Consider the following 16,148-nt stretch of genomic DNA (forward strand, 5'->3'; position numbering starts at 1 on the left):
CTTGACAGAAAGTTTGTCTGCATTTTACTCATGTCCAGAGATTTTGCCTGAAACTTAGATTAAGGACAGTGGACTAATTAATCTGGCAGAAGAAATTTCAAGGCAGTAGAATGTTGAGGTCATGGCATGGCTGCTGTTGGGGGCTTTTAGCCAGATTTATGTGGTGAACCAAGAGCACAGAGCCCAGCAGAATTATTTAAAATGTGAGTTGGCCAGAAGGGAAGCTCTAGTAAAGCTGAGGACTGCAAAGATAGAGCAGAGAAGATCTTGATTACTGAGAAGGAACAGGAGAATGTAAAAGATAGCCTGAGGGCATCACAAGGAACAGCAAGTCTCCACCCTTTGCAGCCTCAAAACCACAAAAATGAAAGACTTTGCTGTGAGGAGAAAGCTGCAGAATGCCATGTCTCAGAATGGTGGCAGTATAGAGAATTTGTTCCTTAGAATTGGATTCAGAGTGCCCAGTGATCTAGGCACTCAACTCCTACAGCCAAGAGAAAGGAAAACCTGGCTACTGCTCCAACTAGCAGCAGACATTGGCATTGTCCATGTCTGTTTAGACACATGCAGAATGCAGGAGTTATAGAATTAAGAAGGCTTCCACCTCTATTTCAGAAGGCCTGGGAGGCCAGGCAGTGTGCCCCTGAGAGGGCAATATGTGAAGCTGTGAGGGTGAAGGCTGAAAGTGCAGTGGAAACTGCAGAAGTTTGGAAAGGCTAGGAACATGAATCATCTAAGGAAAGCTGCAAGGAGGGAGCAAAGTGGGCCTAAGAGAGAAGCCATGGGAACTGTAACTACCAGAAGTGCCTTAGGAGTCACACTAGCCTTTTGGAGTTCACAATTTGCCACAAATTGTTTCAAATGCTGGACATGGAACTACAGGACTTAATGTTTGCTCTGCTGGATTTTGGACTTGCTTTGGTTCCAATCCTTTGTATCCCCCTGTTTGTAACTTTTGAAATGAAAATGTTTATCTTGAGCCACTGAATGTTGAAAATGTTAACTTTTCATTTGTACAAGGCTCACAGCTAAAAGTTTTGCTTACATCTCAGAGGAGACTTGGGACTTGGGCTTTTTTAACAATACTGAAACTGTTAGGACTGTGGCAACTCTTAAAGATGGACTAAATTCTTTTTGCATAAAGGGATGTGCATGAGTCTTTGGGGGGCCAGGGGAAGAATGTTATGGTTCTAATGTAATATAATGTTGATAGATTTAATACTGGTTCTTAAGGATTGTTCAACCTGTGTTATAATGTTCAAATTGTGAAATCATAAGAATAAACATTAGCCAGGTGTGGTGGTGCACACCTGTAATCCCACCACTCAGGAGGCTGAGGCAGGAGGATCATTGCAAGTCTGAGGCCAGCCTGGGCTACAAAGTGAGTTCAGGACCAGCCTGACCTTCATGGTGAGACCCTGTCTCAAAAGGCAAAAAAAAAAAACCAACAACAACAACATAAGAATAAGCATATCTTTGTATCTGGAAACTGGTTTAAAGAAATGCATCTGGCTGCTAAATTGACAAGGGGTGGATTGTTATGGTTGATACATTGTATCAATTTGAGTAATTTAGAAGTTTAACTAAGGGACTCAGCAAGGGGTCAGAGTCCTCACTTTGTAAACATTCTCATCCTGTGCAAGAGGAGGGCACAGAGATGGTGTGAGTGCTGTACCCATCCTAGTGGGTGGTAGTCTGCTTACAATATAAGAGAGGAAAAGAGGCTTGCTCTTCTCCACTTTTGCTCATCTTGCTTTTGTTGTCTTCTGCCACCTTGAACTGTTGCCCCTTAGTATGCTATCTTGCCTTGCAGCAAGCTGATTATGGACTGAAACCTCCACAAACTGTGAGCTAAGAAAAGCTTTCTTTCCTTAATTTTGGGCATCAGGTATTTTGTCTCAGCAATAAGAAAAAAGTAACTAAGAATGTTTTGGGGTTAATAATATCCCTTAGTTATTGTGGGCTGATCAGGTCCACAATCTCCCCAATGAGTGTACAGTGAAGGCTAAATAAAAAGAGGCAAATGGAATGATTTCAGGGCTCCAGGAGGATCAAAGCCCTCTCACAGAATTCAAGATTCTCTCAGGGTGAAGACTAAGACCTTCTCTGGGTGGCCCATATTTATCTGGCTATCAGAAGAAGGGAGGGGAATACTCAAGAAGGGTGGAATTACTCAAGGACTTCTCCAAGTAAGGCATTAAATTAATTCTTAATAAGGATTAAATTAATCCACCCAGGAGTGAGATGCCTGAGGCTATTGCCTTTATCTAGTTGAGCTCGGATCCAGGTGTCCTTGGCTGTGATCTTGTCTTATCCTTTGAGACTTTCCAGCTTCATCCACCATTGCAGGTTGTCATAGGGATTAGTGGCTCACAGAGGCTCACTTACTGAGTCTGTTGCTCACTTCCAGACAAGCGGTCTAGGCTTTGGGCAGATTCACAAGTAAACATAAAAAGCCAATTGCTTAATTTAAGTCTTGCTCAGGGTTGCTTTATAGTGATCTCCATCAGAATATGTCCTGGGATTTTGTAATTAAGAGATCACACATATTTCCCCAGCCAGCTTTGTCATGGCCTAATCTCCTGTCTCATCTCACTTTTATTCCAGATGACTAAGAGTGAAGTTACTTTTTTTGAATTGTGAAACAGGTCAATATGTAGCCTCAGCTGGCCTTGACTACATGGCAGCCCTCTTCATTGTTGACATTGCGGGCACGCACCAACACATCCAGCTCAATGAAGCTATTGACCATTAACATTTTCCTTTTCACATTTAATATAATGATAGTGAGTAAACATTCCACTTTCCTACAAAATATTTCCATTGAAAGTAAACTTTAGAAGCTGAGCATGACAGCACTCCTGCAATCTCAGCACTCAGGAGGCTGAGGTAGGTGGATTGCCACAAGTTTGAGACCAGCCTGGGCTATATAGTGAGTTCAAGGCTAGCCTGAGCTACATAATGATACTTTGTCTCAAAAAAAAAAAAAATTAGGAGCAAGGTGTGATGGTATTATTGGGTAGCTCCTTCTAAAAGTGGCTCAACAATTCAACATTACTGTAATGGGTTGCCCTGAATAAAGAACCAAGACCAGAATCCAAATTGGAATTTTAAGAGCCTTTATTAGCTGGGCTGGCGGCTGTCAGTCTGTTCTTCACGCAGGGAGATGCTGAGCAGCCCCGAACCGAAGAAAGTTTGAGCTTTTAAGCTTGAAAACCACATCCTGGTTGGCACAGGTGAAAAGATTTTTTGCAAGGGCAAAAAAGCAGAACCTATTGGTTCCAGCAAGCAGGTGTTGCAAAGTTCAGAACGTTCTCAAAAGCATACATTGTTTTCAAACTAAACTAACAATCAAGCATAGTTTTCAAACTAAACTAACAATCAAGCGTAGTTTTTCTTTCTTGGGTCAAACTGACATTTTTCCTCCACCCAGTAGCCCAGCAATTTTCATTTGTTTTATGTGTTCACCACAATTACCAGGTTTGGGGTTGCTCACCTCTCCTTGTGAAATTGAATTTTAGGTTTTTTGTCTCAAAGAATGAAAGGAAATGAGCAAAAAGCAGTGGCAAAATTTATTTGAAAAAGTGAAAATAAAGTAGTGAGGGAGAAACTGGCTCTGCAGAGCAAGCCTGGGCTGAGTAAAACAGGAAGAAGCAAGATAAAAGCACACCCTGGAGGACATAGGGCAGGCTATTATGAAGAAAGCCATGATAGCAAGCTCTGCTTGGTGTCTGTATTCTTTAATGCTGTCCAGATCTCAAGGAAACCCCCAAGAATGTCTATATATGATTTCTGAGAGGTGGTGCCAGGATCCCACATCCCAGGCTGACATCAGGCCTGATCCACTCTGTTGAAAAAATGCTCAAATTCTCATAAGAAGTCCATGTGCAGGGCTTTGGGAGCTGTTCTGGGCATGTACAGTATCTCAGGATCTTGTAATTAACAGGTCACACCTACCATGCTAGCCAGTTTTGTCACACGCTAATCTTCTATCTCAGTGGCACATGACTATAATCCCAGCACTCAGGAGGCTGAGGCAGGAGGATCCTTGTGCATTCAAGGCCAGCCTGAACTACATAAGGAGACTCCATCTCAAAAAACAAAAACAAAACAAACATGCAAAAGCAAAGCCAAAACAAAACAAAATAATAATAATAAAAAAAAAAACTTGTCACATCTGGCTCCTGGTCAGGGAACCAAAAATGTTGTATCTGGGGGACAAGGCCAGCCTGAACTACATAAGGAGACTCCATCTCAAAAAAACAAAAACAAAACAAACATGCAAAAGCAAAGTCAAAACAAAACAAAATAATAATAAAAAAAAAAACTTGTCACATCTGGCTCCTGGTCAGGGAACCAAAAATGTTGTATCTGGGGGACAAGCACCACTGCTCTGCTGTCCAAGCAGCCCACCAGGATTGTAAACTCAGCCACAATAAAAAAATTAGAGAGACAAAGTTTGACAGAAGGGAGACACTTTATTTATAAAGAGGAAAAAGAAGGGAGAGGAAAGGAGAAGATAGCTACCCTGATAAACCGTCAAGGTGGGGGGCTCCAGAAAGATGGAGGACCCTTTGCTCTCTGTTGCTTTTATAGACATGTCAGAGATCCTCCCCCAACAAACTTCACATAACTGGATTAGCTTCTGGGCATCTCTGTCTAACGTCATTTCTTCCAGTGGTCTACATTCAGCTTCTTTCTGTCTGTTTACCTGTCTTCGACCTACTTCTTAAGGCCCTACCTTTGGGGTGGCAGCTAGTTTGCAAGGGAGTACCTTATTCATGGTTAGCTTAGTGTAAGGGAATATGTGGATATCTACTGTACTCTATAATCACCCTAGAGTGAATAATATAATGACTGTGGACATTTACATATTTGTATAAATATATAACATTTATATATGTGTGTTAGTGTAATGGTGTGAGTGCATACTGCCTGAAAGTTGGTGCCCCCCTTGTGCACTTTTCCTATATTTTATTGGAGGTGGGGGTGGCCCATTTTTTGTGTACTTGGCTTTCTGTGTCCTGCCTGTCAGCTCTTGTTCTGGTCTCTTGGTGCAAGTCCCAGGGCCAGTTGGTGTCTTCTTTATCTGGTTTTTCTCTCTTTTTCTATCTCTGTCCTTGACCTACTTCCTAGGACAATCCCTCTAGGAAAGTTTGTTTTTAACTCCTTTTAGTCAGGATTAACTAGAAGACCTAGTAAGGCCCTTATTTTATTTATTTTTTTCTTACCTACAGATCCCTGACCCTGCAAACTTAGGGAAAATTTGAGTATTACAGGTTAAAGTCATGTTTCTAAAGATTGTCCAAACTTAGTACCACCTGGAACAGTTACTGATTACAGGACTTTGTGTTACCCTGGGGAACTTCAATGAACAAGGGAGAGAACTATAACTTTTGGTTCAATTTTTGCCCCATCTGATTCTTAGGTATGGGCACTTTTGGAAGATTTTCTGTCTCCAAATGATTGAAATATCCATGTGCTTGTCTTGGTTACTTTTCTCTCATTGCTGAGACAAAATACTTGACACCCAGAATTAAGAAAGGAGAGGTTTATTTAGCTCATAGTCTGTGAATGTTTCAGTCCATACTCAGCTGGCTCCAAGGCAGGGTGGCACATGGCAGAGGGCAACCATTCATGGTGGCAGAAAACAGCAAAGCAACAAGAGCAAAAGGGAGGAGTGGCGACAAGCAGCCTCTTTCCCTCCCTTACACTGTAGGCAAACTATCCACCCCAGGGTGGGTGTAGCACTCACACCCATAATCCCAGCATTGGACTATGGATCAATCAAAAGTCTAGAATAGAAACCCACCCCATGACTGCATGAAGATTTGGGGAGACATGCAGACACAAACTGTAGCAGTGCCCATTACTTCAAGGGAAGCCTAAGGGTGGATTAAGGGTTACTAACTTGTTTTTAATTCATTTATTTCACACCCACACTTAATAACTGCTTTGGAACAAATATAACTAAGGCAGGAAGCTCAAACTGGGAGTCCATTTATCAGTTTCTAAGCCTCCTTCCCTCCTTTGCAGAGCCTTCTGGAAGTCCTGCTCTTTTGAGAGAGGTTGAGATGGGTAAGCAAACACCAGAAATCTGGATTCAAACTTGACTACTGCACCACTTTTGAATCACCAGAATCATGCTTAAGTTTCAACTAATTTAAGGAATCACCTGTGAATCCTGGGAAAATGTTAGTTCTAGTTCAGTAGTAGTATGAATTACCAACAACCTCTCAGGGGACACCCAGGCCACTTGGCCATTAACCAAACCTTGAGTAATAAGGACAAGTGAAATTTTGTGTCCTGGCCAGGATAGGGCCTTTTCTTCATTGGCCCTAGCCCAATGAAATCAGTGTCTCTAGGATTGGGACCCACTGCTTCTTACATTTTCAGCCCCTGTTCAACGTTTATCAGGTGTGCTCTGTGTGATAAAGCTCTTACCATCACTCTCTGCTCCTGAAAATTCCCATGTTAAATCCTAATCCCCAGTAGTTCAGAATGTAACCATGTTCTGTGATAAGACCTTTAAGGAGAGATTCAGTTAAAATGAAGTCACTCCATCCAATATAACTGCCCCCCTTATAAGCATAGGAAACTTTTTACACATAAGGATACAGGAGTGCAAATACATAAATAAAAGACTGTCTTCAAGCCAAAGCAGAGAGGAATCAGGAAAAACTAGACCTACAAACACCTTGGGCTTGGACTTTTAGCCTCCATATTAGTGACAAAATGAATTTCTACTGTTTAAGCTACCCTATCTTAGTATTATGTAATGGCAGCCCAAGCAAACTATTGTATACAATCTCCAAAGTGGGAATCAATGGAGAGGGTTCATATCTGGGATAGGTAGAATGTGTGCAAGTGATAACTGTTAGGTAACTTGTGACCACAAACAAATGCCCTTGGGGGATTTCTATTATACCCATGCACCCTGATTTTCTAGGAAAGCACTTTCTTCCCTTTTGAATTATTTTCTAGAGATTATTTCTTGTGGGGACCTCCCCACCCCAGTTTTCTTTCTGCCCCAATTCCCTTGATTTCTCTTTGTTATGCTTTGGTTTATGGCTGATTCATGGGTTTGAGTGCTATACCCACCCTGGGGAACTTCAATGAACAAGGGAGAGAACTATAACTTAGGTATGGGCACTTTTGGAAGATTTTCTGTCTCCAAATGATTGAAATATCCATGTGCTTGTCTTGGTTACTTTTCCCAGATAGTTTGCCTATGTAAGGGAGAGAAAGAGGCTGCTTGCCAGCACTCCTCCCTTTTGCTCTCACTGCTTTTGCTTTCTTCCACTGCCATGAATGGTTGATCTGTGCCATGTGCCACCCAGCCTTGGAGCCAGCCAAGTATGGACTGAAGCCTCCACACACTATGAGCTGAATAAAACTTTCCTTCCTTAATTTTAGAGCATTAGGTACTTTGTCCCAGCAACAAGAGAAAAGTAACTAAGACACTCTCCTAAACATAAACAGTAGAACCTTGTCTTAGTTATTCTTCTCTCATTGCTGAGAAAAAATACCCAATGTCCAAAGTTAGGGAAGGAAAGGTTTACTTATCTTACAGTTTCTGGAGGTTTCAGTCTATAATCAGTTGGCTCCAAGGCAGGGTGACAGGGCACAGGGGCAACACTCCAAGGAGGCACAAGACAGCAAAAGCAGCAAGAGTCAAAAAGGGAGGAGCGGCAAAGAACAACCTCTTTCCCTCTCTTATATTATATGCAGACTACCCACCCCAGAGCGGGTGTAGCACTCACACCCATAATCCCAGTATTGGACTATGAATCAATCAAAAGCTCTAGAAGCCCACCCCACAACTGCATGCTTTGGGGGTACATACAGACACAAACCATAACAAACATGAAGGACAGAGAAAGATTAATTTTCCTCACCTTGAGGTGAGGAAAAAATGTGTTCAATCTCTGTATTACAGCTAAAGAAAGGGAAAAATAATAAACTGTCATCCTATGTTAGAATAGCCTGAAAGCTAATTGCCTGGCATACAAAAACATTTACCTGAGGGAGGGCATAGGCCAGACTGGTGTGCAGATGCTGAGCAGGTCTACTTGGGGGTAAGGAGAGGATGTTACTTACCTAAGGTAGTTTCCATAGTGAAAAACAAGACACTTTCTGTGATTGGGTTGAAAGAAAACAACTTTATGGAAATAATTTTGGGTCTATAGCCAGTAAAGGAATAAGAGGGAGGGCTAGAAAGTGGTCATACATTATTCCTTATATGTTCCCAACTCCAGGAGCCTTCACAATACAAGTTTTAAGCACATGGGCTCCTTGAAACCAGAGAGTGAAGTGTCTAGCCTGATTTCAGCAAAGCCAAAAGTTGGTTAGTCATAGATCCACCTTGCACTAGCCAAGAAATGTTGTATTTTTTTTTTTTTTTTTTTTTTTTTCCGGTACGGGGAATTGAACTCACGATCTCGCACTTGCCAGGCAGGCTCTGTGCCACTGAGCTAAATACCCAGCCCCAAAGATAGGAATACTACTAGTTAGCAGATCAGGAAATGTTTCCTTCTTACCTACCCCAGGTGTCCCATGGTCAACAGAGCCATACACTATGGTTAGGTAGATGCTTCTTGACCTCAGTGTTGTGTCTTGGATCCAGGCCTGTGATGGTGAGGGTGCAAGAAAGTCAGGCTGATTATCCAGCAACAAGACTGGGTGTGACAGTCCCTCACAGTCTAAGAATGTTGTACCCAGGAAGAAATCATATCTGCTGTATCCTCCCATGAAGACCAGATTATTTGAAAAGTGGACCCAACTTGCTGGGGTGACTCTGGGAGACACATACATGCCTGAAGTGACTAATAAAGGAGGTCAGCCTATGTCCCTTCCTCTATTAATAGGGGAGAGCATGGTTTTTGCATTGTTCTCACAAACTTTTCCTCTTCCTCTCTTACTGTGAGAGCTCTTGATTTCTTCCTACTCATATGCTCACCTCTGCTGAGAACCTAGAGTGAGAAATCAGAAAGGAAGTGATCCCCTTCCTTAAATGTAAAACTGGGATAGAAAAAATGAGGACCATGCTAGTTGCTAGGATATGCTTAGATAACTAACTATAGTGGCCCATGTTTAAAAAATACAGACATGTTAAGAAACTCACCTAAAGTCACACACATAAATAGCATCAAGGATTTGAATCTAGTTCTTAATCTCTCAGGTGCTTTTCTGTTCAAAAGAAAATCTCAAGTGCCCACTATTTGCCAGATATTACAAGATCTGAGGTGCAGAGATAAATGATAACTACTTCCTGGGATTGTTATGAATGATAAATTAAATAGTGCATGCAAAAGATTTTGTGCTCCACCGCCCCAATGTGTCCTGCCTCCTGGAATTCACACATTAGCAGGATATTGTACAATGATGGTGTGTGATTTCCAAGACTAGATCATACAAGACATTCTGCTTTCCTGTGGTCTGCTCTGATGGAAACCAGCCAGCCGAAAAACTCAAGTGACCCTAGGTGAAGGTTACATGATGAGAATTGAGGCCTTCTATCAACAGCATTAAGGGACTGAGCCTTTTACCAACAACCAAATAAAAAGACCATCTTGGAAAGGGATCCCCCAACCCTCACCAAGTGTTTGGATGAATAATCAATTTTGAGTGTAAACTCATTCAGATTCTGAGTTACAGTCACTTCACCAAGCCTAAAACTGTGAAATAATAATTTATTGTTGTTTTAAGCCTTTAAGGCTGGGGATATAGCTCAGTGGCACAGTGCCTGCCTGGCAAGCACAAGGTCCTGAGTTCTATTCCCAGTACAAAAAAAAGAAGCCTTTTAAGTTTTGGGATAATTTGTTATGTAGTAATAGATAACTAATATAGTACTCAATCATTATTACTACCACTACATCGGTGCTTTGTTATAGAAAACAAATTGAGTGTATTAAATTCATGTGTGTGTGTATGTGTGTGTGTGTGTGTGTGTGTGTGTGTGTGTGTGTATGTATGTTTTACTGAGGATTGAATCCAGGGCCTTTAAACTGAGCTATATACATCCCAGACCTTTTATTTTTGTTTTGAGACAGAGTCTTGTTAAACCATCCAGGCTGAGCTTGGATTTGTGATCCTCTTGCCTCACCCTTCCAGAGTGCTGAGATTACAGGTATACACCACCACACCCACAAATTCTATGCCTGCCCCCCAACGATGTTAAGCTAGCTATCAAAGATAACTGTGCCCACCAGAGTTTTTGTTAATGATCTGAATGATACCAGTAAACAACATGCATTAGTTTTCAAGGACTGTTATAACAAAATATTACGGACTGGGTGCCTTAAACAATATAAATGTAATACAATATATTATAATATTTATAAAAGTTTTAATGAAATTTGTTAAATATATTTATAAAATTTATTAAATATAATATACATTTATATTACAATATAAATATAATATATAATACAATATAAATATAAATTTATATTCCCACAAATCTAAAGATTATAAGTCCAAATCAAGGCATTGGTATGATTGGTTTCTTTTGAGAAAAGAAATTCTCTTTTTTAAGCCAATTTAGTTTTCAGATAGCAATCTTCCGGCTATGTTCACATAGAATCTTTCTTCTATGCATGTCTGTGTTCTAATTTCCTCTTCTTATAAGAACACTGGCTATGTCAGATTAGTGCCCACCCGTTTGACTTCATTTTACCATAATCACCTCTAGGCTTATGTAGAAAGTCAAAGTCTAAGGTTACTTGGATCCAAGATTTCACCATCTAAATTTGGGGGGAGCCATAACATCATTGCCCAGCATTTTATAATCTTGGTTGCTAACTTGCTTGGCATGAGAGGCACCTAGGAAATCAATGAAGCACATGTCTGTGGTGCCCAGGTGGGATGGGGGAGTGATCCTGGGGACTCTATCTGGTCCCCGGTCCTTACTCTCTGGCTCTCTTATTCTCCATCTCTGCTCCTAGACTGCCACCAGGAGAAGAGTATTCCTCCATCCTGCCCTTCTGCCATGCTGTTTCTGCCTTACCATAGGCCTAAAACAAGAGAGCCATTTAACCATGAATGAAAACTTCTAAAACAGTGAGCCAAAAAACATTTTCTCTTTTAAACTGTGTGTGTCAGGTATTTGGTCAGAGTAACAAAAATCTGACTAATATAATCTAATTTTTCACTTAAAAATTTTTCTTTTTATTCTTTTTTTTTTTTTTTTTTTTGAACTGGGAATCAAACCCAAGACCTTGTGCTTACCAGGTAGGTGCTCTTCCACTGAGCTGTACCCCAGCCCCTCACTTAAATATCTAAACACCTCTTTATCATTATTAGAAGTGAAGAAACCAAGTTTTCTTAATAAGGGTGAATTCCTGTGCATCTGGCTGATCAATAGGAGCTCAGTTTCCTCCAAGGAGTCAGCTTCTTTGGCTTGAATTTCTTCATTCTTAGAAAACTAACAGTGCATGATTCAATACATTCTATACCAAATCAATGTTGCAGTAAATAAGAAAAAATACTTTCTAGTGTTGAATGCAGCTGCAGAGTGAACTGTACGCCAGGCATGGTGGCACACACCTGTAATCCCAGCACTTGGGAGGCTGAGGCAGGAGGATTGCTGCTTGAGGCCAGTTGGGCTAGATAGTGAGTTCAAGGCCAGCCTGAGCTGCATAGTGAGACCCTGTCTCAAAGAGTAACAACACCAACAACAATAAAAGAGTGAACTATAAACCATTACTGTTCAATCAGGATCATTATTGTCCAAGGGGGACACTCAAAATTCAAAGGACTGAATAGTGCAATAGCTTGGTGACTTGGTATCCTGGATAGTACTTAGTATGGTGGTCACTCAGAGGAACAATATTCAATCTAAATGGCCCAGGTTGCCTGATAAGAGCCCCATATATTTGTTCCCTTAGTCTTGTTCTTATCAACAAGGCAGAAATAATATTTATCAGATGTGCTCTTGGAATTAAATGGATTTACCTTAAAATGGTAATCATTATTTCACCATAAAAGTTCTACAACAGGGTAGTGCTATGGTCTGAATGTTTCCTTCCAAAATTCATGGTGGAATTTAAAACCCAATGTGATAGTATTAAGAGGTGAGGCCTGGGCCAGGGATATAGCTCAGCAGCACAAGTGCATGCCTGACAAGCACAAGGTCCTGAGTTTGATTTCTGGTTCAAAAAAGAAAAGGAGTGAGGCCTTTAGCAGGTGATTAGGCTACAAGGGGTCTGTTCTCACAAATAGAGAAATGCAAAAGAGGTTTCCCATGATGTTAGTCTTTTTTGCCTTCCATTCCCTTCCATCACATGAAGACACAGTGTGAAGAAGGCACCATCTTAGAAGCAAAAATCAGCCTTCACTTGACCCTAAGTATGCTGCTTCCATGATTTTGGAATTCCTAGCTTCCAGAGCTGTGAGAAATAAATTTCTTTTCTTCATAAATTATCCATTTTCAGGCATTTTGTTACAGCAACACAAATGGACTAAATCAACAAGCTGTATACTTAGGCGGCTTTCTAATTTCCTGGTCCCTGTTGCATAAATTGTATTTCTTGCCATTACCATAGGAAGGTTGCAGGAAATACAAGTATGTGTGGAGTAACCTCATGTGGCAGGGGGGGAGTCTATGAAGGCTCACAATCATACTTTATGGCCCATCTTCATTATGATCTATTCCTGAAGCCCTTATATCTTCTCAAGTACTGGGGGTGAGAGTTACTATGTTATTTTATGTCCCAGGTACCTTTGACACTTAGCACAGGATAGGGCACATATGAAATGGTTAATAAACCTTTACATTCTTGTTATCATACAAATGAGAGAACTAGAACACTTTCCCACCATGACTCATAGGTATGCTTCGAGTTATTACCTACCAACTTGATATGAAACCAACTGCATAGCATAGGCTTTCACTCAGTGAACAGTAAGATTTGTCAGGCAATAGGAATTGCATGACAGCCGGGCATGGTGGCCTCTGTAATGCCAGCACTCAGGAGGCTGAGACAGGAGGATCATTACGAGTTCAAGACCAGCCTGAGCTACAAAGTGAGCTCAAGTCCAGCCTGAACTGCATAGCAAGACCCTGTCTCAAAAAAAAAAAGACTAAATTTGCATAAAGAATGTTGCCAGATTCATTCTTGAATGAGGCCTCCAAGGCAGGCATGTGTGGGCAAGGCTTAATGAAGTCCAAAGTTTCCAGTTTATCTGTAGCTCATCTCATATTGAGGGCATTCTGTTTTAGAAGCAAGATCTAATGCATGTGTCCTCCTGAAATTGGTTTGTTGACAGCTAATATCAGATATAATAATAGTTTAAGAGGTGATGAAGTCATGAGTATTCCAAGTTCATGAATATGATCAGTGCTTGTATCAAAGAAATTGAAGGACCAGTCCCTTCCATCCCTTCTCCCCTTCCAGCATATGAGGACACAGCGTTCATCCTCTTCAGAAGATGCAGCAACAAGATGCCATCTGGGAAGCAGAGATAAGCCCTCACTAGATATCTAAGCTGATACTTTGATCTTGGAGCTTCCCAGCCTTCCGTACTTTGAAAAATGAACTTCTAAATGACTCTCTCTGTGCTATTTTCTTACAGCAATTAAAATAAACAAAAGCATACAATGTTTATTTTTCTTCCTTTCTTTGCATCAGGCAGCAAATAATTATGTTGACCAATCCATATCTGGGCATCCTATAAAAAGTATGTATCTGTACTTTGCATAACCCACTGATCTTCATAATGACCATGGGGGGTGTATATTAATCTTCTCTATTCTTCAGCTAATGAACCTACAACAGTGCCTTTCCTTTGTGCTTCTTCCCTGGAGAATTTGCCCATTGGGTACACTTCCCTCAAATCCTAAAGGTGGCAGTTTCCTTTTGTGGGGAATATACCCTGTAATTTGGGTCTTTGTCAAGTGATGCTGGGAGAGGGCATATCTCAGGCAAAATAAAGACATTTTCTCTCCCTTATCCCTTCGTCTTTCCCCTATTCCTTCCTTTTTGTGTAGTACTGGGGATTAAACCCACGGCCTTTCCACTGAGCTACATCTCCAGTCCTTCTTTATAATTGTTTTGCAACAGAGACTTCAGGCAGGACTTGAAATTGCAATTCTCTTGCTTCAGCTTTCCAGGTGCTGGAATTACAGGCATGGACCATCATGCCTGGCTGAAGCACTCTTCTTCACCGTATTTTTCAAGCATTCAGTGGGTATAAGAGTATCTGCATATTCTTTTCTCTGAGAATGACAATATGCTCCATAAACTGATGGGCTGTTATTTATGGGGTTTAGGATTGGAAGCTAGAAGGGGGTGCAAGAAAAAAAGGATTACTGTGGGGAGGGACTCAAGAAGGACCCAGATGCTGCGTGTGTCAAGATAGGAAACTGCCAACTGTGTTGTCACTGTTATTACCACCAGTGGCAGCAGCATAAACATGAGTGGCTAGCACCAAGAGGCCTCCAAAGCAGGACTGGACTTGTTCATACTCAGGGAAATAGAGAGCTACAGCACTGTCCCTGGATCTTACTGTGTAGCCTTCCTTCAGGTGCATCACTGGAAGGCTGTGGGAGGTTATACCAGCAGGAAGGTGTAACATCCTAGGCTCAGGATGGAGTCTTTGTGCGGGTAGTGGCTGGAAGGTAGGCAGTATTCTATTCCCTAAGCAGTCAGGCCAACTGTTCAACAACCATGGAATCCAACCCCACAATATGACATCTTTAGTACAGAATGGATTGTCTTACAGAGTGGCACCAACCTAGCTCCGTTTCACATTCATCTTCTTTTACCTCGAAAAGTAGTCCCTAGGACCTGGCATGTATTTCTCATTATTGCACCCCAGAATCCAAGGCATCTCACTGGATCTGAGATGGCTCATTACCTCCTTAGCATGGATCATATGGCAAAGTCATTGTTTGAAAAAAAAGTCATTGTCTCACTGATAGGACCACCTAAGTGTGTGACACAGTATTACATATGATCGAAGTGTTTTGCTAAAATGAATTTAATTTTTTGGGATAATGGGAACTGAAGCCATGGTCTCATGTGCTAAGCAAGTGCTCTACCAGTGAACAACATCCCTGATCCTAAATTTAGATGTTATTCAGTCACTAAATTCAAGCAGGGACTGAATCGGGCAACATGACAGGGATGGGTGAGACCCAGCGAAGTCAAGAGACTCCTGCTCCTCTGTAGGGTGACATCATCTTCCAGTCCGGGGTGCCTGACTTGTGCACAGTAAAGCCCTACACTGACACAGATGAAGGCCAGGGACTGAGGCTTAGTGGATGCAGGGAACAGGGAAGAGTGGGTACAGGGTCTTAGGTGGGTTAGCAGTGATGAACCCTTTAAGGAAACCTTTACTAGGTGCTCTTTAGTGCTGTTATTTAGATGCTTAATGTGAGTCAGGTCCTGAGGATGAAATTTCTACGCACTGACTCATTAAATATCCATGTGGAGGACCACCTGGGTGATTCTTCCAGGAAGAGTAATTGTCTCCATTTTGGCTGAACCCAACCCCATTTCCATGTATTAATATGTGCAGAGCTGGCTAGGACCTTTCTCATCCTTTCAACTGGCCTAAAGCAATGCATACTGGCCCAGCTGAGGTGCTCATGTGTAGTCTTTGAAGTAAAGATAACAGGCAGTTTTCCCCAACCCCTTGCTGTTTCCTTGTGTGAGCCAGGAGGAGACAGCAGGATTAAGAGCCAATGTGCCACTGTCAGCAGCTGGGATCAAGCCTTGAGATAAGAGGCTATGAGTTCCCAAGGCTTGAAAGATTACACATGAGACCTGAAACACTGACCACAAAACACTGGATACTATCTCAATTGTGTTATGCAGATGACTCTTTCTGCATATCCTTCTCTCTGCATTTGTAGGTGATTTCAGGCCTCCTACCTATCCCAGCTCACAGCACTCACATACCCCCACCCCACCCCCCAGTCACTCATCCTCAAGCCACTCCCTTTTTCACAAACGAATAAATTCTGGGTTTGGTCCAGGGTCAAGGGCTTTTGTTCTTGTTAACCATCATCTTAGCCGGACTCAGAACCCCTTGATTCCCTACCATTCTGGATGTATTATTGTCTTTATTTATACCATGGGTTCCACTAGGAACAGTAGGTTGGAATTAACTTGACAGGATTCCAATAATTTATCTATGGAATT

The 16,148-nt window shown here is 41.6% G+C and overlaps 2 gene segments (V, D, J or C); both read left to right on the plus strand.

The window, feature by feature from the left end:
• The window catches only part of LOC102009145, a 718,028-nt gene that overhangs the window by 265,933 nt on the left and 435,947 nt on the right, over nt 1–16,148 (plus strand).
• Nucleotides 1–16,148, plus strand: part of LOC102014012 — a 660,803-nt gene that overhangs the window by 212,264 nt on the left and 432,391 nt on the right.

The sequence above is a fragment of the Chinchilla lanigera genome, unplaced genomic scaffold, assembly GCF_000276665.1.
Source record: "Chinchilla lanigera isolate Chin_1 unplaced genomic scaffold, ChiLan1.0 scaffold00054, whole genome shotgun sequence".
NCBI lineage: Eukaryota > Metazoa > Chordata > Mammalia > Rodentia > Chinchillidae > Chinchilla > Chinchilla lanigera.